Raw genomic sequence first — 26,854 nt, forward strand, 5'->3', positions numbered from 1 at the left:
TATATACCTTTAATTCTAATCTTCTTGTTATTGATTTGAAAAATTGCCATTAAGAATCCTAAACTTTTGTTACAGCGTTGCATGCAGTATTGTTTGGGCTTACACAGAAGGTGAAAGAAAAGCTTACTGTTTAATTAACTATTGATTCAATTTACAAAATCCATTATCTCTCAATTTCATCTGGTAATGTGAACAATGTTTGTTAAGTTCTAAGCTTTAACCATGTCTAAGCTTATCAGGGAAATATTTTCCTTCATTTTTTTAATTACAATTAACAACCTGCAGTCTTCACGATAAACTTTTAAATCTACAGGCCTGTAGCTGAATTTTAAAAATTTTAGTTAGATTCTATTGGCTTGTAGAGATGATTTTTACAGGCCGACGGCATTTATACAAGCCTGGGCTGGTGTGCTTGTGGTTGAACGAGAAGGCTGAAACTGCAATGTGGTTCCTGTTTATCACATAAAACCATCATAACTTTATGTATCAAATAAAAATCAACTTTGTCTGAAGTCAAATACAGCACACACCCATAAACATATCTGGTATGCCATTTTCTCAATTACAAAAATAAAAAAAAATGTACTAACATTAACCTATTGATTTTTTGTTTGCTTAATGTCCAGTGGCAAATATTTTATTCTTATTCAGAACAAAATCAATATAACAACAAAGTCAGTAAGAAGACTTGCACAATGGATCAATCAGTATGCAGATGAGATATTCAAACTGCCATTGAAAAAAAAGGGTTTGTTGGATAGGGGCAGAAATTTTTACTTGTATTAGGTCTCATACGTACACCTCAAAGTAATTTTGCATGTTCTTTGACATGAACTGACTGACAACCACTGACAAGATTCAACCTACTCTTAATACTTTGATCAGAATAATAACAACTTATACAGTGAAATACACATAAAATTTTACATTATTCACTTTATTTTTCTACTCACAAAAAATAAGTTGGTTTACAGTACCTAATACAATTTACAAAATTTAAGAATAAGGATATGTGAATATGTCATTTGAAAATCGTAACAATAATGTCACTTACCAATTTATTGTACATTCCACATAAAAAATGTTCATTCAATTATAATTGAATTTGATTATTCGATTTCAACAATTTATCAATTATGAAATATTTTAAAAGTCAATATATGTAAATAAAATAACTTTCAATGAAACATTGATTTTTACCTAAGTAAATAATGGTGTGTTCTCCTTTCACAAACATTAGTCAATAACTTTAGAACAATACCAGTCTATGTAAACGACACTCAGCGTCCTGTGCTAAAACAATTCCATAGTTTGTCCTACGAAACAAACTGTTTACTCATCTGTGAAAACTTTAAACACATACACTTTTACTGTTTTTATTCTCTTTCAAATTTTGAACAAAACAGTGTTTTTCTTAAAGTGAAAATTTCTTTAAAATCTTATCGCATATTAAACAACAAAGTCACTTGGTATACATAGTTCTATTATTGTCAGTTTAAATTTTTAAATAACGTATAAAAGTGTCTTTGAATTTCCACTTACCTGTCAAAATCCGAGTGATTATAAAATCCAAACTGAATTTGCCGAATTTCCATCAAACTTTCTTTCATTAGAATGACTTTTGTTTACCTATAAATCCATGAATTCAATATTAAAAGATTTTACTTAGCAGCATAAAACAAAAAATGCCTCATCGTCAGAAATCAAATCTTGTATTTAACTCCACCTGAATATAAATCCTATATAAAATATTTTCTAAATCATTATGTGTATTCCAGGTTTAAATAAATTAACCATAATTACTATTTCCTCAAGGTAAAATATTAAATCCAAAAGATTAACTAATCCCCAAAATTGTAAAATCACATGTAGCTAATTTGCTTTCAATGTAGATATGTTGAATAATCTGATCATCCGTTTAAATATCGAAAAATAGTACTAATGCCTTACATACTGACATGACTAGACCTGTGAAATATTTTACAGTTAGATCAAAAATCATATCAAACCATGCCTCATGAAATTTAAATAGTACTTTTCAACAGGCACGATAATTTTGTCACTCATCTAACAGATAACCTTCCGTATGTCGGCAACCGATGTCAAATTCTACATATCATTTGCATAAAAGATTTAATGGTAAATTAATATACTAATTGAAATTTAAAACGACTGTAGCATTAACAATCTATTTAAACCATCATAGAGTTTCAAAAAATATTGGCATTGTCGATTTATTACCATATAATGACACAGCTCCTTTAACATTTAACCGAGTTGGTCAAAAGCTATAGAATTGTTCAGATTAATTTATAAACAGTCTGACCAATAAAATACAATCAAACACAAAGTAATGTCCATGAACATTGTGTTACGCATTTCATGACTATAAATGTTTGAGTTGGTATAATGGTATGTCCATGTTAATTGCCTGTGTTGTTCATCTCACGAAAAAAAGTCCAAGGAGTCATATACAGAGTATTCATTAATTCTCAAGAATTACAAATGTAAGGTTGATTGATTGATTGTTGGTTGCTTAACGTCCAGTGGCAAATATTTCATGCATATTCAGGACAAGAACAAATTAATAATTAATAAAATAGGTAGGTTCTGTAATAGAGTCGACCGGGACCAAGGTCTGAGAAATTTGGACTGCCACGGGAAATGAGGGTATATTGGATAGGGACAGACATTTAGCCTTGCAACAGGTCACCTACGGACCCCTCAAAGAGTTGTTACAAGGGTTCTTAACGTGCAAAGAGCGTGGCACTCTCTTTACACGAGGCATCGGATTTAACGTCCCCATTCTGACCGGACGTGGCTGCAAATTTGTACATCCCACACAGCCAAACGGACACCCCACTTTGACAAGGGTTTTACTGCCGGTGGGAGGAAGACCAATGGTGACCATACTTCTATTCCCCAGTCACCCTTGGGGGCTACAAATGTAAGGGGTCAAATTAGAAATCTTAGATTGATATTGATGCAATTTTTGTTTTATTCCTAATTAAAATCTGAGCCTTTATTTTTCAGTAAGATTTGTGGTATCATTTACAATTTTGGACCTATAAGGACCAAAAAGGGCCAAAATTGTACTTTAATTTGGTATTAAAAAGTTTTCATATTTTAGATTAAGATTTTTTCACTATTGGACTAAAGCTTTTTTGTTATTTGTCAAAAAATTGTGCAAGGCTCATGATTTCTGAGCTATACAGAACCCAACTGCAATGCCAAAGAAATTATTTTTGATTTATAATTTTGTTGCAATTTTATTTGTTCTTTAAAAAAATCCATTTTTTTTAATCCAATTTGTCATACAAAATGATTTTGGTATAATTTTCTCAAAGAGTTCCTCTAAGAGCTTCTAGTAGTTAAAGCAAACGATTTTTGTCTACCCACAACCAACATTCCCTTTTAGACATGCTTAAAAGACACATTTTACATAAAGGTTTTGCTCATTGTTAAAGGTGGTACAGTGACCTATAATTACTTACATCAACATTATTTGGACTTTGGTGGATAGATGTCTCATTGGCAATCATACCACTCTCATTATTTTTATATACACAATCCATGCAGCTGCTAAATAATGGCTTCTTTATAGCTATCTTATTTTTGCACGTTTTCCAAATTTTTTGTAAATTTTTCCAAGTGGTTAAGAAACAAAGGTATCTTTAAACTAGGGCTCTCTCAGTTCTGAAAAGAACACATATCATTTGAATTTTAAAACTTCTAGATAACATAAACCAAATAATTTAGTGTTACTTGCCTTTTGAAAATTACATCAGGGTATGGAATTATTTTGATATAACACTCAAACAGGTATATAAAGGTCACACTTGGGACAAGAAGAGGGTGCCTGACAAGACAGGTTTTTGCTGAATAAAGGTGACCTTTATAGCAGGGTTGATTGTATTTACCTACAAAATATCTCTTTTGTGTATGAATGCATCAGTTTTGAACATTTTTCTACCATATATATTTATTATTTACCAGCTCTACCATGTCTACAGAAACATACCTGGTATTTTGTATTCAATGCTGTACATTTTTTTGTGGATGATCATTTTGTTATATCTGCAAAATAAAAATAGTACACTTTAGTTATACATATTACACATGCAATTGCCACTGAAAATTTAATGGAATTCATATTGTGATTATCCCATGTGACTGAATCTCTTCTATAGTTAACCTGTCGAACAAGAAAAGTGGAACCCCTTTTTCTTTGTAGTTTCTCAAAGATTCAAATACCAAAACTGAACAGGGCTCGACAATAACGCTTGTCCGATTGTCCGGTACCAGAGGAAAAAAAGGTCGGACAAGTAAAAGCTAGATCAAGGTTGTCCGAACCATTTTGTAGAAAATAAATTAAATCCAACTTTGATGAACAAAGTATTGAGTAATAAACAAAAAACAAGAAAAGATAAAAACAAATATTAATTTGACATGTTTACCATGTTTACTTGAAATTGATAATTTAAAACTGGTTCTTTGACAGTTACTTTATAACAGATAAAACGCGTAATATTCTCGGAAACCAGTCTTAGATGAAATCAAGAATGCGCTTTGTAGATAAGGTAACAAGACAGTTCGGCACCGGCACAGAAACCAATCCTTCCATGTTTAATAGACCGTGGCAGTATGGCACCGTAGGAGACATTTCGGGACCAAGCCAACCAGTACCTCATTTCTATGGAACGCCATAGCTGTCTTATGTGTCTTTTTTATTATAATAAGGTGTTTTTTTTATTATACGAAGGTGCTTATCTATTATACGAAGGTGCTTTTCTATTATACGAAGGTGCTTTTCTATTATACGAAGGTGGTTTTTTATTATACGAAGGTGGTTTTCTATTATACGATGGTGGTTTTCTTTTATACGAAGGTGGTTTTTTATTATACGAAGGTGGTTTTCTATTATACGATGGTGGTTTTCTATTATACGAAGGTGGTTTTCTATTATACGAAGGTAGTTTTCTATTATACGGTGGTGGTTTTCTATAATACGATGGTGGTTTTCTATTATACGAAGGTGCTTTTCTATTATACGAAGGTGCTTTTCTATCATGTGGATGAGCTTTTCTATTATGTGAATGAGCTTTTCTATTATGTGGATGAGCTTTTCTATTATGTGGATGTTCCCATGATTAACCGGAAGTGTGGCGTGTCACATGATTTGAAAACAGGGACGGGTCAATTGCTAATAAAATATGGAAAAATCTTAAATCAGAGACATATATACACATATGAGACAACAACCCAACGACAAAAATATTCTTTGCACATCTATGAATGTTTAAGAATTTTTGTGGAGGTCAAAAGCACATAACGTGTACTTATATATCCGTGACCTGGTACATGTATGTACCTATTGATGCATTTCGTCCTAAACATAAGTTGTGTGAAGAGACCAAGCAGTTTATATGCTTATAAAAAAACTGATATTAAAATGTATTCCTGTATAACAAATTCCGGGAATGAGACACTATTTTATTTAAACCAGATGAGATATTAGTGGTAAAGGTTTAAACAGAAGCAGGAGGTGTCAAGGGGCAATACAAAAAGTACAAGGTCGTGTAACACAGAGGAAAAAAAAGACAAATGAAAAGAAAATAACAGCACACATAGCTCTGCACTGAAACATAAACCCACAAAAGATCAGATAAAACTTGTCTACAATTTTAAATCTTTCTAATTTCAAACTCGAGTTTCACTACCCGATAGGAAAGAGTAAAGATAAGGATGTTGCAGTACTTCTGTGGTCTATGAAACAGAACATTAAAATTCTACAGTTCAGCAGAGCATTTTACTGTACTTATGATACACATTGTTTTTAATCAGGGTCTGTGATATTAAGTCTTTAAAAAACTACAAATAATGACAGATTCATATTCAATATTTCATGGCAGCAAAATAGTGATTTCTACAACACTATACATTAATTACGTTCATTTAGGAAATTAATGCAAAGGTTCCACAAATAATGTAATTCTAGGTCAATCAAAAATTAAACATAATTAAATTAAAACAGATATAAAATCAGTTTTCCACGAGACAAAATTCTACTGGCTACATATTTTTTATATGGAAAAGTTGCTTTCTGATTTCTTTTTTTGACATGTTAAATGACTATTTTTGTTCCTGATTGAATACTATTTATAGTAGAATGTAGGACAGAAAGTCACAGGACAAAAAGTCACAGACGAAAAGTCACAGGACAAAAAGTCACAATTCAGTTTTGAGATTATTTTTCTCTGAACAAGAAAACACTAATTTTAAAAATAATTTTTTTATTTTTTATTGAACTATAATATATGAAGCAACTTTGTAATTAAAATTTATTCAATAAATATCAATGATGATCAAATAATTGTTATGATAACAAAATGTCAAAGTGGTTTGGCACTTAAATGGCTTCATGGTGCCAAGAAATATATTATTTGCATGATTAAAATTTAATAATTTTTCATTTATCAAGGCTTATGAACAATTTCCTGAACTTAAAAATAAATAAATGTAAAAAAGAAATTATTTGAAGATCTTTCTCTTATATATTCAAACAATTGTCAATAAATTATTTGTGACTTTTTGTCCTGTGACTTTTTGTCCTATCCAATTTGTGACTTTATGTCCTGTGACTTTTTTTCCTGTGACTTTCTGTCCGTTTACCCTATTCATAGTATAGCCCAGTGTTTCTGTTAAAATAAAGTTCTGGTCACGGTTAAAATAATATGTCAGAATTTGTTTAGTTGTAAAAACAATTACCAAGCAATTTTTGTCGATCAGTTCAAAACATTAAAAGCTTTTTTTGGGCGATTTTGAAAACTGTTGAGGTCAATTTTTTTGGTCAAAAAACATTTTTTGTTACTATAAAGTTTACATTTTCATATATAATAATTATATTGATTAATATCGCATAACAGATTTCTTAGTTTTATTTTAAAATGTTGTTAAACAAAAGCTATATTGACACTTTTTGTCGTTCATTTCAACTTTATTGTTAGATTTTCATAAAATATAGTTATGTATCTCTAAGGTCTTCAAATATTGAAATAATCTATCAAATAACAAAAAGTTCTGACTATTTATATCTCATCCGGTCAATATATCCTGTCCCAATCCGGGCAATTGTCCTGTCGTTAGTGCAACCCGGATATATCGCCGAAAACAATGCAGGGTCAACAGGTGGACGAATTCCGATATATTGATAAATTCACTTATCAATTATGATTAATTGATTGTTTTATTTCAAATATAATAGTCCATAAAAACTTTTAAAGACTTAATTGATTTTCTTGATTTAAGATTTTTCCATATTTTATTAGCAATTGACCCGTCCCTGTTTTCAAATCATGTGACACGCCACACTTCCGGTTAATCACGGGAACCACATCCACATAATAGAAAAGCTCATCCACATAACAGAAAAGCTCATCCACATAATAGAAAAGCTCATCCACATAATAGAAAAGCTCATCCACATGATAGAAAAGCACCTTCGTATAATGGAAAACACCCTTCGTATAATAGAAAACAACCATCGTATAATAGAAAACCACCTTCGTATAATAGAAAACCACCATCGTATAATAGAAAACCACCTTCGTATAATAGAAAACCACCATCGTATAATAGAAAACCACCTTCGTATAATAAAAAACCACCTTCGTATAAAAGAAAACCACCATCGTATAATAGAAAACCACCTTCGTATAATAGAAAACCACCTTCGTATAATAGAAAACCACCTTCGTATAATAGAAAACCACCATCGTATAATAGAAAACCACCTTCGTATAATAAAAAACCACCTTCGTATAATAGAAAAGCACCTTCGTATAATAGAAAAGCACCTTCGTATAATAGAAAGGCACCTTCGTATAATAAAAAAACACCTTATTATAATAAAAAAGACACATAAGACAGCTATGGCGTTCCATACATTTCCCTACCTTTTTCTGTTGCTTATAATAAATATGATAAATTTTATTTAACAAAAATATTTTTTAAAATAAAAAATGAAGAAATTATTGACCATAAAATTCACAGAATCATATTTGATCATATGTAGACAAAACAATACTTGATTGCCTTTGAATAAACATTTTAATATATTAAAAACAAAGCTGTTTGTTGTAAGACATTAATCATAATAATCAATATTTTACCAACATGAAAGACCAGGATACAAACCAAATGAGTGTAGACTGACAGGCCTACCAAACTGTGCCTCATGTGCAGAGTCTGATGAGACTTTGGCATTGATGAAAACTAGAACCTAAATCCTGTGACATGACTTGATTCAGTTGTTCTCGACTCATATTTTTGAAAAGGATATCAAGAGATATAAATCAAATTCTATTCTTATGTTCATTGAATCAACTTAAAATGCCAAAAAGGTTAATATTAAGGTTTTTTTTTTTTGGACAAGTTACAATTTCATTCGGACAAGTAAGTTTTGATGTGTACTTGTCCTATTGGGCAAGTTGAAAAAAAAGTTATTGTAGAGGCCTGCTGAAGTTGTGAGTTCGAACCCCAATCTTAATTTACTAGGATTGTCAGTTTTCCTGCAGAAGGTCGATGGTAATCTTCTGGCACTTCAGCTTTCTGCACCAATGAAAACTGACCACCATGAAATAGCCAATAGTACTGAAAGTGGCTTTAAAAATCAATCAATCAAATAAATTGGAGTGTTGTCCCTATATCAATTATGTTCATCCTTGCTCATGTCTGAGGTATATTAGTTAGCAATATGGTATGGGTACACTAGATACAATATGGTATGGGTACACTAGATATACAATATGGTATGGGTACACTAGATACAATATGGTATGGGTACACTAGATACAATATGGTATGGGTACACTAGATATACAATATGGTATGGGTACACTAGATATACAATATGGTATGGGTACACTAGATATACAATATGGTATGGGTACACTAGATATACAATATGGTATGGGTACACTAGATATACAATATGGTATGGGTACACTAGATACAATATGGTATGGGTACACTAGATATACAATATGGTATGGGTACACTAGATACAATATGGTATGGGTACACTAGATATACAATATGGTATGGGTACACTAGATATACAATATGGTATGGGTACACTAGATACAATATGGTATGGGTACACTAGATACAATATGGTATGGGTACACTAGATATACAATATGGTATGGGTACACTAGATATACAATATGGTATGGGTACACTAGATACAATATGGTATGGGTACACTAGATATACAATATGGTATGGGTACACTAGATATACAATATGGTATGGGTACACTAGATACAATATGGTATGGGTACACTAGATACAATATGGTATGGGTACACTAGATATACAATATGGTATGGGTACACTAGATACAATATGGTATGGGTACACTAGATATACAATATGGTATGGGTACACTAGATACAATATGGTATGGGTACACTAGATACAATATGGTATGGGTACACTAGATACAATATGGTATGGGTACACTAGATACAATATGGTATGGGTACACTAGATATACAATATGGTATGGGTACACTAGATATACAATATGGTATGGGTACACTAGATATACAATATGGTATGGGTACACTAGATATACAATATGGTATGGGTACACTAGATATACAATATGGTATGGGTACACTAGATATACAATATGGTATGGGTACACTAGATATACAATATGGTATGGGTACACTAGATATACAATATGGTATGGGTACACTAGATATACAATATGGTATGGGTACACTAGATATACAATATGGTATGGGTACACTAGATATACAATATGGTATGGGTACACTAGATATACAATATGGTATGGGTACACTAGATATACAATATGGTATGGGTACACTAGATATACAATATGGTATGGGTACACTAGATATACAATATGGTATGGGTACACTAGATATACAATATGGTATGGGTACACTAGATATACAATATGGTATGGGTACACTAGATATACAATATGGTATGGGTACACTAGATATACAATATGGTATGGGTACACTAGATATACAATATGGTATGGGTACACTAGATACAATACAGTGATAATAATTTGTGTTAAGTTGGATTACTGTTTTATTGGTTGTTGTATTATATTCTCTTCCAATCAAATACAAACCACTGTAAATATCTAGAGTAATGTTATTCAACTGATGCCATCTATGCTGGTCATGGCACAGAGTTTTTTAAATGTGTCAGTCTGTATCATTTGACCAATAAAATTTGAAATATTTGCCTTATGTCAGTTCAAATGTCTGACACAAGTGAGTTGATTTTTGATACAATTCAAGAACTGAACTGATGAAAATGTATTAAGGACTCATAGATTTTCAAACAGCAAAAGTCCAAATGCCCTACTGAATTAAATCTTTTAAATTCACCAATTGGTGCTATGCCATATTCAAAGTTTTAGGGTTATATTTAAGCATTTTTTGATGTATTGTGACAGATATATGAACAGGACAAAGGAGAGACAATATAATTTCAATGACAGCTAAATTATTTGAATATACATCAAATATATTTAATTTCCGAACAATGCATTCATTTTGTTTTATCATGTAGGATATATAACCTATTGCAAATGAAATTTGAAATTCAATATATCTTTGTACGAGTATTGATGTAATCCATTGTCAATTCACTTTAAATATAAACCTATCAAACAATTGCCAATTGTTTTTTCACCAAGAAACCAGAGACAATATATGCAATTTAAATTCAATAATTGACAATAAGAAAGTTTATTTTCTGAGATAACTTACAAAGATTTAAAGTACAGATGGTTAGAAAAAAGATGAGATGAAATAGAAGTACACTGGAGTTAAACTTCATAGCTTAGAACTTTTAATAAAGTTTCATCAAATAAGGGTGGGTTAATGTATGTCATGTACCTCATTCTGATCAAAAAAAAAATTTCAAGACTAATTTAAACAGTACCTTTTCTAAAAATAAATGTGGATAGTGTCCACATATGGACACAGATGATGCCCCCGCTTGCATATCATATAGTTATAAAGGGACATAACTGAAGAACGGTAAAAGTGATGTACCCAAATTTGAAATTGATCTGAGTTTTGTGGTAATAAGCATTGTGTGTAAGTCTCATAACATTTGGTTGAGGCAAACTTAAGTTAGAGAACGGAAACCAATTTTGGGACGTACAAGGTTAAAACTTAATGCCCCCACTGCTACGGCGGGGGCATAAAAAATCCACACTATAAAGTACATCCCAGCAAAACAAAGACAGCTATGCATGTTGATCCATTGAGTCTGAATCACTCATTCAGCAAAAATATCTTTATTTATGTAAAAAATCTGAAATACAACAAATGGTTTCTGTTAACACAGATTCTTGTACTTAAAATTTATCATGCTATAAAACTATAACTCTGGTAAAGAGTTAAAAACAATGCAATGTTTGAAGTCGTTGTTTAAAATTGCTGACTATAAACTTTAACAATTTCATAATGTTCTCTATATTGATTCTATTCAAGAAGATATCTGAAATCAGTGTTGACAATCATACTTAATATCCAAAACCAATTTTAAATTTCCGTTATAATCTCTTAACATGATAACTAACTCGTCTTATAATTCAAATCTTAAAGAGCTGCGATAATTAGGATCTTTAAACAACTTTTCCAATCTTTTCTGGCTATAGATACTAAAGATTTATCTAAATTAAGCTTATTAAATTTTGCTAGGAGAGAAGTGTGGTCACTACACAAGTGGATTAGCTGGAAGTTTAAAGTAGATAGTACATTATGTAACATCCTTAGTGTCTTTTGTACAAACATGGCATTGTGGTAAACTTGTAAGTGTCTCCGTTAAATCCAATTGTAAATATATGTTGTACTGTTGGTATTCTGAAAGGGCTGTATCCAAGACACTGAGAATTGTCAAAATCATTATTAAATGTATTTTTTTACTTGATATTTGATATCGTCTATCATTTATTTAACTGTACTGAACTTTATTTCCTAGCCTATTGAAATCATATAACTGAAGCTACTTTTACCGACTTTTCAGAAAAATCTATGTTTAGTTATTGTGGATTCATTATTATTCATTGGATACCAATTTTCATTGATTTCATAGATAAATGCAAACTACAAATTTAACTTTTCAACAAAGTACAAATTTTCTATTGTCATATACGCAGACTTCGGCAAAACCGTGAAATCAAATATCCACTAAACTACAATTTATCTTCATTCCACGAAAATTGTTAACCACCAAAATAAATGAATCCACAGAAGCCTGTATTCAGAATAATATTGTATCTGTAGAATCGATCAAGAATGTCTAGCAGTAGATACAATTCAATTGCCACACAGCAGTTAGCAAGTTATGTGGTCATGGTCCATATTAGTCAGAGTTGGTCAACCAAAATGTTTCCACAAAATCCATCTTTAAGTCACCTGTGACTGCACATAAAAAAGTCAATAAATGCAGGCATAACAAAAATATAACACTATCATACAAGTGGGAGGTTTAGCTTCAGCTATAAAACCAGGTTTAGCCCACAATTTTCTTCAGATAATGCTTGTACCAAGACAGGACTATAACAGTTGTTTTCCATTCATATCATTGGTTGATAAAGTCTAAGGTTTGATTTTTTTGGACTTCCCCTTTTTGAATTTACCTTGGAGTTCTGCATTTTTGTCAATAGTATTTTATTAGGCTTAGATTTCCCCAAACAAAAAGCCAGAATTGTTATGTAGTAAATTGATCTTAAAGAACATTTTTCCATGTAATACGAATTGTTCATCAGGCATGAAATAAAAATAAAAAATTAAATAGCTGTGTATTAATTTTTCAATATACAGATAGAGTTCCCCTTGTATTGCATTATACTGAGCTGTTTCTGCATTTGAAAGGATCTAAAATTACAGCCACTTTTATGTCATTAACTATTCTGTACAACATATCTCACAACTTGTCTAAACGCAGGGTAACTTAAACGTGACAAAGGGAACATACAATTATCTAATTTTAAAGACCTTATGTCCTCTTAGACATTGCACAGATTGCATCACTAATATATACCTCAATTCTAATTCTCCTACACTTTTTATGAAGTCCACTAAGGCTGCTTCTTATCAACAGTAGGTCAACAATACAAAAATTCAGGTAAATATATGCAGGCACTACCAAAAATGTGATAGATTTGATAACAAAATGTGAATGCTTAACAAAAACACTGTATTCTAAAATATATAAACATTCTCCTTTAACTATATAACTATGTACCGTATATATATTTCTTCAAAATGTAACTAAACAACCAAAATGCTCTTCAAATAAAAGAGAGAAATCTTCAGGTTGCTATCATTGAAAACCAATATACATCCAGTTCAAGATGATAATATTTCATATCAGATATATATGTAAAATTTATAGGTATTACCCCACCTTGTTTAAATTATAAACCTGCTAAGACCTTTAAATGGCTTCAATATTGAGTCTCTATTGCATTTCGCATAATAATATTACTCCCTCAATTTTATGGGGTGATACATAATAAAATATAGATATACACTTCAATTTGTCCCATAAACTAGGTTTATATTCACTACTTAGGGTAGCATTTAATATGTTACATAGTAAAATATAGGAAGTAATTAAATAGAAAAGAGTGGCAACTGATATTTCTAGGTCTCTAAATATGAATGGTGTGTCCTGTCTTGTTGCATTGTTTGCCAAGCGATTCTGAAATGTTATAATATAGGGAGTACCATTGAAACATGCAATTTTACAATTTCAGCATAGAACAAGGCTGCATAAGTTATTCATACATTCAAATCAGGGGCGGATCCAGCCATTTATAAAAGGGGGGGTTCCAACCCAGGATAAATGGGGAGTTCCAACCATCTGTCCCCAATCAAAAGCACTGATCGTCAAAAAAAGGGGGGTTCCAACCACCAGAACAACCCCCATGATCCGCCACTGCAAATGAGCATTCAATTCAGTGTTGAAATATATACAGAAAATCAGATGTAGAAAATCAACAGAACAAATAAATTACAAAGACCTGAACATGGTTTATCACAAACACAAAGAAAAAGATTAAATTCTCACAATCATCAATTGTCAATACTTTCATTCTCTTTACCTCATTACAGTAGAACATAGAATGGTAAATAACATCAAATATTTAATTACCATTCGAAGAAACCTGATATTTTCCATGAAAGAAATTGTTACTGGAATACTTACTGTGTAAAAAGATTTGAAAGTTAAAATACCCATAAAAGGTTTTTACTGTGCTGTGTGTTTGTTTATTCTACATTGGCTAGAGGTATAGGGGGAGGGTTGAGATCTCAAAAAACATGTTTAACCCCGCCGCATTTTTGTGCCTGCCCAAGTCAGGAGCCTCTGGCCTTTGTTAGTCTTGTATGTTTTTTAATTTTAGTTCATTTATATGTGTTGGAGTTTAGTGTGACGTCCATTTTCATTGAACTAGTACACATTTTTGTAAAGGGGCCAGCTGAAGCCTGCCTCCGGGTACGGGATTTTCTCGATGTGTTGAAGACCCATTGGTGGCCTTCGGCTGTTTTTTACTCTTTGGTCTGGTTGTTGTCTCTTTGACACATTTCCCATTTCCATTCTCAATTTTAAAACAAGTAATCTAGAAGTAATATGATTCAAGTCTTATTTTGTCAATACTGTAATTGACAGAAGAATCAGAGGGGTTGCAGAAGTTGTCTATCATGATGGGTCTGTCATTGATAATGATGCTTACTCTTTTAAACTATTGTAACATGAAACATTTTGGTTGAAAACAAAACTATGAACAAACATCATTAGCAGCATCAGAAGGTTGTACAGTAAGACTATTGTACCGAGTAAATTTACAAGAATAACAAATTTGATTTTCTACAACAAAATACTGTCAATACTTTAACATTGTAATATACATTAACTTCACTACTATCAATATAAATATACATGCTCCATTTTCTATCAATGGAATTCCATGAACCGATTCAAATAATGATTATTTAAATGACAAAATACTGTCAACTTGTAATTAAGAGAAATTGATTTTTTAAATTGATCCATCATCAATGTTAAATTGATATATAAAAATCATTTGAACTAATTCATTCACTTTTACTAATGTTTTGTGATAATAAGTTTCATAGACAGCCTTTTTAAGCTTGAAAACATTTGTGAAATTTGATGATTTCAAGTGCCATTTTGTTACGTTTGAACTATTTGTTAAATATATATTAGAGACTCCAAACAGCCTGCATATATTATCAGGTATCTATGGCCATTGTCAATAATGACAATTCTGCAATATATATATAAAAATAAAGAGATTTTTTATGATTGCCAACTAGACAAATATTCACCAAAGACAATAGGACAAGGATGTGAGCAAGTACAGGTTACACTACAGCCCATATCATATAGATGGCTTTAAAAGGCTCAAGGATAACAAAATGTGAAATAATTCACCAAAGAGAACTATCAGTCTGATTTATGCTGATTTATGCTAAAAAACATGAAATAAAAAACACTTATACAGACAGCAACCAGGGACAAGTACTGGATAACATGGATCACAGACTCCTGGCTTGGGTCACGCACATAATAAATGGTGCAGGGGTAGACATGTTTAAGAGCACTCAACCCTCCCTCGATCTAGGACAGTGTTAACCAATGTGGTACAATTCCTAGTTGAATGGCAAGTAATAAGAAAAAGTTGGAATCTTTGTACAGGGTCTCCAAAAAATTATTTCAATAATTTGGTTTCTTTTTCAAATTTCCCTTTAAGTCTAAGATGAGAAAAAAACCCAACCTAATCAAAATCAAGAATTGAGGAATTCTTTATACAGAACCTCCATACATTATTCCTGATAAGCAAAGTGTGTGGTCAAATCAACACAAAATCATTACTTTTTAAGAAATCATCAAGTCATCACTCAAAAAATTTGAAAAGATTTTGAAATTAATTTACCAGCAAGAAGGCAAAGAAATCTGAAACTTGCACTTTGGTAGCCATATTTTATGCATGCATATGAGAGAGATTTTAACAGAGGCCTTTTTCATTTGTTCTGCCTCTTACCCACTATTTCAGAAAATGATGAAGATAAGAAAAGTTTTGAAATGTATAAAGACACTGATTATAACCACACATCCAAACAGATGGCAATTGCTCACACTGGACATAAGTGTTTAAATGTGCAGTGAACCTTTTTTCAACTAAAAAACAAACATACATGTACTGATAAAGATGTGTTTGATAAAGTTATAGCCTTTCTGAGGTATTTGAAAGAATTAAAACGTAACTAAAAACTTTTTCTTTTGTTTTCTATTCTGACCTCGGACTCGGACTTCTCTTATACTGAGTTTTACTGTGCGTACTGTTGTGCGTTTGTTTTTTCCTCATTGGCTAGAGGTATAGGGGGAGGGTTGAGATCTCAAAAAACATGTTTAACCCCGCCGCATTTTTGCACCTGTCCCAAGTCAGGAGCCTCTGGCCTTTGTTAGTCTTGTATCATTTTTAATTTTAGTTTCCTGTGTATAATTTGGAGTTTAGTATGACGTCCATTATCACTGAACTAGTATACATATTTGTTATGGGGCCATCTGAAGGACGCCTCCAGGTGCAGCAGTTTCTCGCTGCATTGAAGACCCATTGGTGGCCTTCGGCTGTTGTCTGTTCAATGGTCGGGTTGTTGTCTCTTTGACACATTCCCCATTTCCATTCTCAATTTTATCAGTTTCTTAAACTAAAGAATATACTAACAAACTATTAGCTTTATCTAAAATGTTTCCCATGTACCATTCATTAAAACTCATTAGAACATCAAAAACTCTTTCAGATTTAATTGCAGAGGAAAGAAATAAATGTTAATGTGACAATTTCCACACTGGGTGTTATAATGCACTTCTCACACCCTTTAACTTCAATGATATCAATACAAATGTAATATCTATTGGAAATGTCAATGTTTAAATTTCTTTTGTACTAATTCAAACTAACAAAAATTCTTTACATACGACATATTTGCTAGGATACAAATGGATGTTTGCCTCCATCTACCTTCACAAGGGTTTTGATTTGTATTGTGAAGTGTCATCCTTATTTATTGAAATATCATGCAACAAAATGTATATAGTTTGATGATGATTATGGATGGCTGTTTAACTTTCAGCGGCATATATATTTTGAGCTTTTCTTTATAGTTATAAGATATATTGAAAGAAATTTGTAACAGACGAAAAAAAGTGGAATGCTTTTGACAAAAAAAAAGGTGTTGTCTAATAATGTAATATTTAAAATAAAATGCTCTGCAAGATGCAGCTTGGTACATCCACAGAGGTCGAACCCTGAACAGTTGGAACAACATTCAAGCTTGATACGGCTGAATTTGGATTGTGATTAAATATTTGGCACAGCATAAGTTTCTGACACAGAATGAATGTGGTTAAAGAACTTAAAAATTTGAAATCGGACATTTACCTATTATGGTTCAATATCCTAATCTAAATACATGGTATCAAAGAACACCCAAGAATTCAATCTTTGATGAAATCAAACAAAATCATGGAATTATTAGAATCTGGAATAACTTTGGATTCTGAAAAATTGAAAATAAATTTATGATGAAAACATAGACTTATACTCAGATTATTGTCCAGAAACCAGAAAATCCTTGAATTTGGCCCCTAATTCCCAAACGGTTGTGGTAATAACCCCCAATAAAATGCTCCGCTGGGGCGCAGCTTGATACGACCGCAGAGGTCGAACCCTGAACAGTTGGGGCAAGTATGGACACAACATTCAAGCTTGATACAGCACTGAATTTGGATTGTAATTAAATATTTGACACAGCATAGGTTTCTGACACAGAATGAAAGTGGTCTAAGAACTTAAAAATTTTCAATTTACCTATTCATACATGTGATGGACTGTGAAACTCAGATCAGGAGATTGGGAAATTTTGGTCAGGAGATTAGGACTCAGATCAGGAGGTTTTTAATCAACATTAATTTTGTTGTAAATGTAACCGTGTGCTGTAAAAATGGTCTTTTAAAGTGTGTTTTCTTCAACTTTCCAACCAATTTATTATGTTTATAGTACCCTTGTACTTATAAAGTTTCTCCATCTTTATATTCTACATGTTCAATCTAACATTGTTTTTTTCCAGTATGTTCTTTAAATTTTTTACTTCATATTCTATAAAACAATCATTGCAACCAGAACATTTGTTTAGCTGTCTGCATATAGTTTTTATTTTTTTTTTTTTTCTCTTGCAAATAGTTTTTATTTGCAAACTCAGAAATTCATTCTATCTGCAAAGTTAGGGTCATAGTTACTATATAAATTTCAATTTAAGCCTTAAAAGGAAGTATAGAATCCGCAAATAATTTTCAAATTATTATTTTTTTTATTTGTCCTAAGACATTTAAAATCATTTAATAACCATCCTTTTATGATTATTTGTTCAATTTATATTTTATTTATATTCTTTTAAAAATTTTCATTATTAAAAGGAAAGTAACTTAAAACAGGATAAATCAAGGGAGGTAACCCAATAAATACACAGTTTTTGTTACACAACGGCAGTTAGCCTGAGGTAAAAATCGTTGCTTACCAGTATGTTTGACACCCAAGCTGACAAGTGAAGCCATATAATTATGCATGTTAATTGATTTACAGGTAAAATATAACTTCAGGTAATGTCAGTTACACCAGATGCCTGAGATGTTATGTTGGGCAGAAATTTTTCATTCATGAAAAATTTCATACACGGGATTTTTTCAACGGGAGGGGGGGGAGGAGACCCCTGAAAACAGGATTATTGTACTCCCGTCGGGAGGTTCACATGTATGCCTATTCAAACCATATCATTATTATTTGCTTTTATATATAAATCAGAAATAACCAATTTAAAATGGAAAATGTTAAAGAAAAAAAAGGAAAAAAAAAATCCCCCCCCCAATTTTTTGAACCCCCTTATGATTCATCGCCCCCAAACTCAATCCCAGCTTTCCCTTTGTGGTATGGTACCTTGCAGTACAATTTCAGAGAGATTCATACACTTGAACACAAGTTATTGTCTGGAAACTAGAAAAATGCTTGTTTTTTGGCCCCTTTTTGGCCCCAAATTCCTAAACGTTTAGGGCAATTACCCCCAAACTCAATTCCAGCTTTCCCTTTGTGATATGGAACCTTGCAGTACAATTTCATAAAGATCCATACACTTACACACAAGTTATTGTCCTGAAACTAGAAAAATGCATGTTTTTTTTGCCCTTTTATGGCCCCTAATTACTAAAATTTTGAGGGAAAACCCCCAAAATCAATCCCAGCATTCCCTTTGTGATATGGAACCTTGTAGTACAATTTCATAAAGATCCATACACTTACAAACAAGTTATTGTCATGAAACTAGAAAAATGCTTGTTTTTTGCCCCTTTTTGGCCCCTAATTCCTAATATTTGGAGGAAATTACCCCAAAAATCAATCCCAGTATTCCCTTTGTGATATGGAACCTTGTAGTACAATTTCATAAAGATCCATACACTTACAAACAAGTTATTGTCATGAAACTAGAAAAATGCTTGTTTTTTGCCCCTTTTTGGCCCCTAATTCCTAAAATTTGGAGACAAATACCCCCAAAATCAATCCCAGCATTCCCTTTGTGATATGGAACCTTGTGGTACAATGTCAGAGAGATCCATACACTTACACACAAGTTATGTCTGGAAGTTACAAAAATGCTTATTTTTGGCCCCTTTTGGCCCCTAATTCCTTAACTGTTAGTACCATAACCCCCAAAATCAATCCCCACCTTCCTTTTGTGGTATTGAACCTTATGGTAAAATTTCAATGAGATCCATTCACTTAAACTAAAGTTAGAGTGCGAAAACTAATGTGTATTCAGACGACGACGCCGGACGACGACGACGACGACGACGACATCGACGACGCCAACGTCATACCAATATACGACCACAAAAATTTTTTTGCGGTCGTATAAAAACAATCCCAACCTTCCTTTTGAGGCATTGAACCTTGTGGTACAATTTCATAATGATCCATACACTTATATACAAGTTATTGTCCTGAAAAAAGAAAAATACTGGTTGTTGGCCCCTCACACAAAATCTTTCCAAGAGTGGTCCCTGTCTATATATATTTTTTGTTTATTGTTTTGTACATAAATAAGGCCAATGGTTTTCTTGTTTGAATTGTTTTACATGTTTTCATGAAGCCTTTAAGAGCTTTCTATAGGGTATGGGTTTTGCTTATTGTTGAAGGCCTTACAGTGACCTCTAATTGTTTAATTTAGAGATAACTGTATTGTATTGCTCCGCGTCGCCAGGTAAACTAAATTTGCGACAGTAAAACTACCGATGGACGTCCGCAAGGTTTCAAATACAATACAGTTATCTCTATTCTAATGCAAAATAAACAAATCATTCAATTTTAGTCATTATTTCAGTGTAAAATTTTCATTAAACAAAAATTCCACGAAATGATGTTATCTTCTTTGGCGCATAAACTAGGTGACATCATAGGTATGCTTCCGGCATCAAACGTAAACACCAGGCGTTTTCTGGCTTCTTGTCCGCTTCAGAATGTTATAAAATATGATAAAAAGAAGATTTCTAGGTGCAAAATGTGAGGTTTTTGTTTATTATTGAAGAAATTACATGTCAATACATTCCGGAATTCAAAATGTCGGCTTCCTTAGTTACAGTCAGGGAGATAAAGAATTTTGCGCTTATTGTCATCCAATCAGAACCATTGATACAAAATAATTGCATTAGAATCCATGTTTTACTTGTTGGGGTCCATTATATCTGACTATAAGGTATGGGTTTTGCTCATTGTTGAAGGCTGTACAGTAACCAATAGTTGCGTACATTTATCATTTTGACTCTGCTGCATAGCTCTCATTGGCAATCATGCCACAACTTCTTATTTTTATATTGAAATGAATTATATCTCCCCTCTAAGCAGGTCTTGGAGGTAAGTTTACAGGTATGACATAAAGGTTGATAATATTATAGTACTATGCACATATTTATAAAAACATTTGTTAAATTTAAATAATTCTACAAATGAAATTAAATAGAATCAACCTTATGACTTTAGATGCCAGTCTACATGTCTAAATGAAGATTAATCTGATAAACAAAAGCTGTATACCCCCTAGTTGACTAGTCAATGATAACTTTACTTTGATCACTTGCCATTAACAAACAAGTTTGATAAATTTTCAAATCTTTGCTAATCTGTCAAGTCAATAAAGCATTAACAATTCCTATATTTTAGTGAACTCTCCTTTTGAAATGATTAGTTTCTATATCGATGGAATCTTTCCTGTCAAACAAAATATTCAGTAACTTAAAAGATCTGAACACTTAAGTTTTGTCTATCATATTTGTAACTGTTATCAATTTTCTTGTTAAAAATAGTGGGATTTCCCCCTTTTCATTTCACATGACCATTACAAAGAAAACTGAATTCTAACTCTGGTGCATATGTACTTGGATGCAAGTTCATTTTAAACACGACTTCAGTTCACTCTTGAAATAATTCACTAACAACATATACTTCAAGGATATAAATATTTAAAATCTGCTTTAATATTTTTCACTTTACTACATTCATATAGTAGGAACAGAGTCAAATAACTGGTTTTAGTCAAAATGAAACAACTATGTATGTAACAGACAGTGTCAGAGATGTCCTAAAATATTGATGTCTAGATATTCTCTCTGCTTATCATAATTTTAAACACAACAGATACCTAAGGGTTGGATATTGTTGTTGTTTGATGTCCAGTAGCAAATATTTCATGCATGTTAAAGATAAGAACAAATTATTAAAAAAAAAACAATAGATAGATGTTGCAAAGTAGGTGGGAAGAGGGGTGGGAACTTTGGAAATTCACAGTAAATATATACATGACATGTCTTAATAAAACTATATGATTCTGATTTCATGTTTCTAGAATAATTACACTCATGAATGTTCAAAAGTTTGAGAAATCAAATACAATATTTAATTGCATCAAAATAATAAACTGTTGACACAGAGATATGTCTTGCCTGTCAGCAGAAAAAAAAAAAAAAAAAAACAATCTGAAACAGCAGCATGGCTAATTAATTCAAAGTTGCTCGACCATGACATAGAGGGCAGCACATAAAAAGATAGTCAAACTGAGATGTATTGACAGTAATTTAACTTTATAGAAAATCATTGCCTATCATAAGTAGTTCCTATCAAACTACCTTCAGCAGAAAACTTAACATTGAAAATTGATGATTAATTCAAATTCACTGGACCATGACCTGGGGGGCAGGGCCTCGAAATAGTCACTAAGGAGTAATACCACCATTGATTTTCCCCTATTAGTCTTTGTTAAATTGGCACTTTTCAAAATATTGTGCAGAATCTATCTTTCTTTCAAATAAAGAAATACTTGGCAGGAGTAAAGTTTTATCCTGTCCAGTACTACAGTGAAAATTTCATGGCATATAAGATAATAACCATCACCGGAAGTAAACCAATTAAATTTTCACCCCTTTTTTTCCTGTTACAAAGCTTTAGTAACCTGAAGTTTCCAAAATATTTTATAGAAACACAGCAAATAAAAAAAAATGGTGCTTTGATACACCCAAGACGTATGATTACGACTCACAATTTTTTTTTCTGCAATGAAATTTAGGGTTAATTTCCTACAACTGTCGAAATCAAGGGAATACAAAAATTCTAAATATCCAGAAACAATTTCACAAACTTTTATTAACTATCAAGTATTGCAAGTTTTCAATTATTTCATAAGCTTATTTACTGTTTTATTATCAATGTGATTGTCTCCAACCTTATCTGCCTGATATTTAATGTACGTTTTCTAATATTCAAGGTAGCAAAGTTTAAAGCAATATAAAACTTTTGAAGGTATTAAACTTATCATACTATTTACTTCAAGTCAACAATAGCGAAAAAATAAATTACTCTTTGTAATTCAAATACAAAATTTTAATATGTGAAATTGGAGTCATTATCAATACAAATGTACAACTCAATTCATTTGAAGGCAGTACCTATATGTTTTTCTATTCAACACTTTAAACAAATATCAAATAGGTTTCAAATAAAATCCTACTTTTCAAATTGTCAATACACAACTCTTAGAAAGGAATTAAACATGTAAATAAATGTTGTATGAGTTTTAAAAAAAATCTAAAATGTTATTTATTTTCATTTGTTAATGATGTAAGCTTTAAAGTAGAAATTCATGAGAAAAACAATCTAACTGAAAATTAGGATATTACCATGCAAATATACAGTCACACCTGTATATTAAGATCACCCTTGGGACAAGAGAAAACTGACCTTATAAGAGAGGTGACCTTTGAACTGAAGTTCAAATTGTATAGGTAGTACTACAGGTTTGACTGTAAACAATAAAAAATTATTACATAAGTCGGTATTGTAATTAGGATTGTTGGGGATGGAGGTTGTGAAACTTTTACTGCTACCGGAAAAGTCCAAAATGTAGGATAGAGGCAAACATTTTGCTTTGCAACTGGCCAACTAGTGATGTATCAAAGAGTTTTTGCAAAGGGTTAACCTGCAAAAAGGGTGGCACTCTCTCAACATGGGTAAGGGATTCAATGTCCAGATTGCAACCAGACATGGCTGTGTATTTCTACATCTTGCAAAGGCATATTGACATCTCTTCAGAATCTGTTCAAACAGCCTGACTGGGAAGAAGTTCAGGTTGCTACATATATATTAATCCATAGAAATACTGTATATATATATATAAATACATTGCTTAAGATTATCACTTTATAGATATAAGAAGATCTGGTATGAGTGCCAATGAGACAACTCTCCATCCAAGTCAAAATTTATAAAAGTAAACCATTATAGGTCAAAGTACGATCTTCAACATGGAGCCTTGGCTCACACCGAACAGCAAGCTATAAAGGACCCCAAAAATTACTAGTGTAAAACCATTCAAACGGGAAAACCAACGGTCTAATCTATATAAAAAACGAGAAACGAGAAACACTTATGAACCACATCAACAAACGACAACTACTGAACATCAGATTAGGGGGCCATCTTTATCGTGCAAACCCTTGGTTATAAGGGTTAGCATGATAAAGACAACCCCTAGAGTTAACTAAAGTTTTAATTTTCACCATAGTTATATATTATGTACAGATGTATAGTAGTATTTTCTTGTCCCAAAAACTACAATAACTTTTCATCAATGTACAATAGTTTAAAAGTTTCATTAATCGTTGGTAGTTACTGTTCTAATCCCTATTGAGATTCAATGGGTCAGGGTTGTATTTTTCATATTCAGCTGTCAAATTCTAAAAGTGAAAGGGATAACTTTCAAGCATGATCCTTTCAGATTTCCCCAACATTGAGCTTTAAATTCAAAAAGGTTCAAGTCTTTAGTAAGACATGATGTCCAGGCATATTGTGAAAAAGGCATAATTTAGTTTTAAATATGGGTGCTCCAAGTTATTTCCCCTTAAGTCACATAATAGCTCAACAAAAACAGACGAATAGAAATTTATATTGGTTCTGAGATTAAGAACACTCTATTCTCTCAAGGGCTTGCTAATTTAGTGAATGTTGAAAGGAAGAGACTAACTGCTAGTTTATGTTAAATTTTTGGTCGTATTGATTAAAAATACAACTCAGTTTTCTAAAGCTGATCAAACCTGTGATGCATTCCCTATCAAAATTTTCAGCAGGTTAATGTTTGTTAATGTTTGTCAATTTAAGATTACAGAAATTATTTTGTACTTGCCTTTGTAAAATACCTCAAAGTTTTCAAAAATCTCAACAAAAATTTTGTATTACTTTCATTTAAACATATTTCATTTGCTATTTACACAAAAAACGAGATCAGACAAAAGTTATCAAGTTAATTTGTAATATACTCCAAAATTTAGATTCAGTCTATTGTATAACTCCTTTGACATTTGATTAAAGTTATTAAAAAAATTACTTCATTAATTTTAACATTATTATCTAATAAGTATATTAATTATTAAGCCTTAAAAATTACCTCCTTAACTCTATTCAAGAATGTAAAGCTTATAAATCTTAATCCTGACCAAAGTAGCTTTTTGGGTCAAGATGTCCAAACTCTGGTCTTGTCTATAAGATCCTAGGTTTTCATTATTAAATACAATAGTCAAATATGTGTATATAACAATAAGGTCCTATTTCATATAAAATGACATTGGTACATCCATCCAGAGATCAGTTTGAGAATGATATGCGACTTTTAAATATTCACATTTTTTGTTTCGTAATCTTTTAAAGGTATCTGACTTACTGATGAATTTGTCTGATCCCCTGTCCTATATGTATATCAGTATTCTTTTTATATAGAATAAGAATCCTTGGGGGCCACTTCCTATATACATGGTGATAGGACGTGCCGCTCGAATAGGTCACATTTTCCAGCTTGAAATATGTGAATAGGTGGGGAAAATTACTTTCAGAAATATATGAAAACCCTGTAATTTTTTCACAGCCGAAAGTCTCACTGTAAGTAAACATTACATAAGGAATCTGAGCTTCGGATCTGAGCTCCAAGCAAAGGTGATATTTTTCGCGATTATGGCAGAATGTGATTCTTGTCTGCTCCTGGGCTCATAATTAAGAAATGATTGTAACAGGATGCTGTTACAAAGTTGCCCAAACAAATCCTGTAAGTATAAACCCCTAAGGACTCTCCCTATTGAATAAATTGAAAAAAGAGTTCATAATTGACCTTTTGACCTTTCAGTATGTTCCCATGGTCATTACTGAAGACCCCATGTGTCTATCACTAACTGTTCTCAAGTTATAATCATTTGAAAATGAAAAAAAAAATAAAAATCCCATAGGGTTCTATAGTAAACCCCTCCTTTCTTTTTGCCCCTCAAAGTACCCCTTTATAAAGCCCAACTCACAAAACAAAATCCTGATTGCACCACTTGACATGTTAGTCTAACATATTGTGGAACCCTAAGTTAATCTGACAAGGGTTTGGGTGCGGACAAGCTGAAATTTAAAAGTGGCAGAGGAAGAAGAAGAAGAAGAGGGAAGAATAACAACAATAAGAAGAACTGAGCAAAACCAATAAGTCTCCAAACTTTGTTAATCATGTATAAATGACTTCACTTAACTTAGCGTTTAACTCTGCAGTATTTTCATTGTAAAGATTGAGATCGTCCCTTCAAAAATATTACTGTTGTCACCACGATTTGATTGACCACTATGGAATGTAAGTTTCCTACACGACAAAAGCTTCCCAGATCCCCTGAATTCACCCATGGTTTTTAGTGGTGTTGCTGTATGTCCTTTTTATATTTTTTGGATTATTTGTAAATTCTTCTTCGTCTGTCATCTTTCTTGGTGTCCCCGGCTGTGTTTTATCCACAAGTTTTCTCTCTTTTGACACCTTCTCATTCCACTTTACCAACACACCACACAAAACCCAACCAATATAGGGAAAGGTATACATTTTTAAAATCTAAATTATATTGGTAACAGAACCCAAGTAGCACCCCCTATCAATTACGTATTGAAGACCTCTGCAGTAGGGAAACAAAGTTACCCCCATGAGATAAGAGATAGAATTAAGACACTATAATAAATTTTTAAAGTATTTCCACTTTTTATGATATTGTATATAACAGATTATACTTTCGATTACATGAAAAAATGTACCCGTAATCGATTACAGATAAGTATTACTAGGAAGACCCCATGTCTGGTAAAAGGACAACA

General features: G+C 32.0%; 1 protein-coding gene across 3 annotated transcripts in view; it reads right to left on the reverse strand.

Moving 5' to 3' along the window:
• Window positions 1-26,854, reverse strand: part of LOC127719884 (uncharacterized) — an 82,864-nt gene that overhangs the window by 50,220 nt on the left and 5,790 nt on the right. For 2 of the 3 annotated variants that reach the window (XM_052226237.1, XM_052226236.1), the window contains exon 1: window positions 1,543-1,844. The gene's annotated coding sequence lies outside the window, so the exon portion shown is untranslated. Of the gene's footprint in view, window positions 1-1,542; window positions 1,845-4,021; window positions 4,078-26,854 lie in introns of those variants that run through there. The other variant, XM_052226234.1, reaches the window with a different exon arrangement.

The sequence above is a fragment of the Mytilus californianus genome, unplaced genomic scaffold (genome assembly GCF_021869535.1).
Source record: "Mytilus californianus isolate M0D057914Y unplaced genomic scaffold, xbMytCali1.0.p SCAF_11, whole genome shotgun sequence".
NCBI lineage: Eukaryota > Metazoa > Mollusca > Bivalvia > Mytilida > Mytilidae > Mytilus > Mytilus californianus.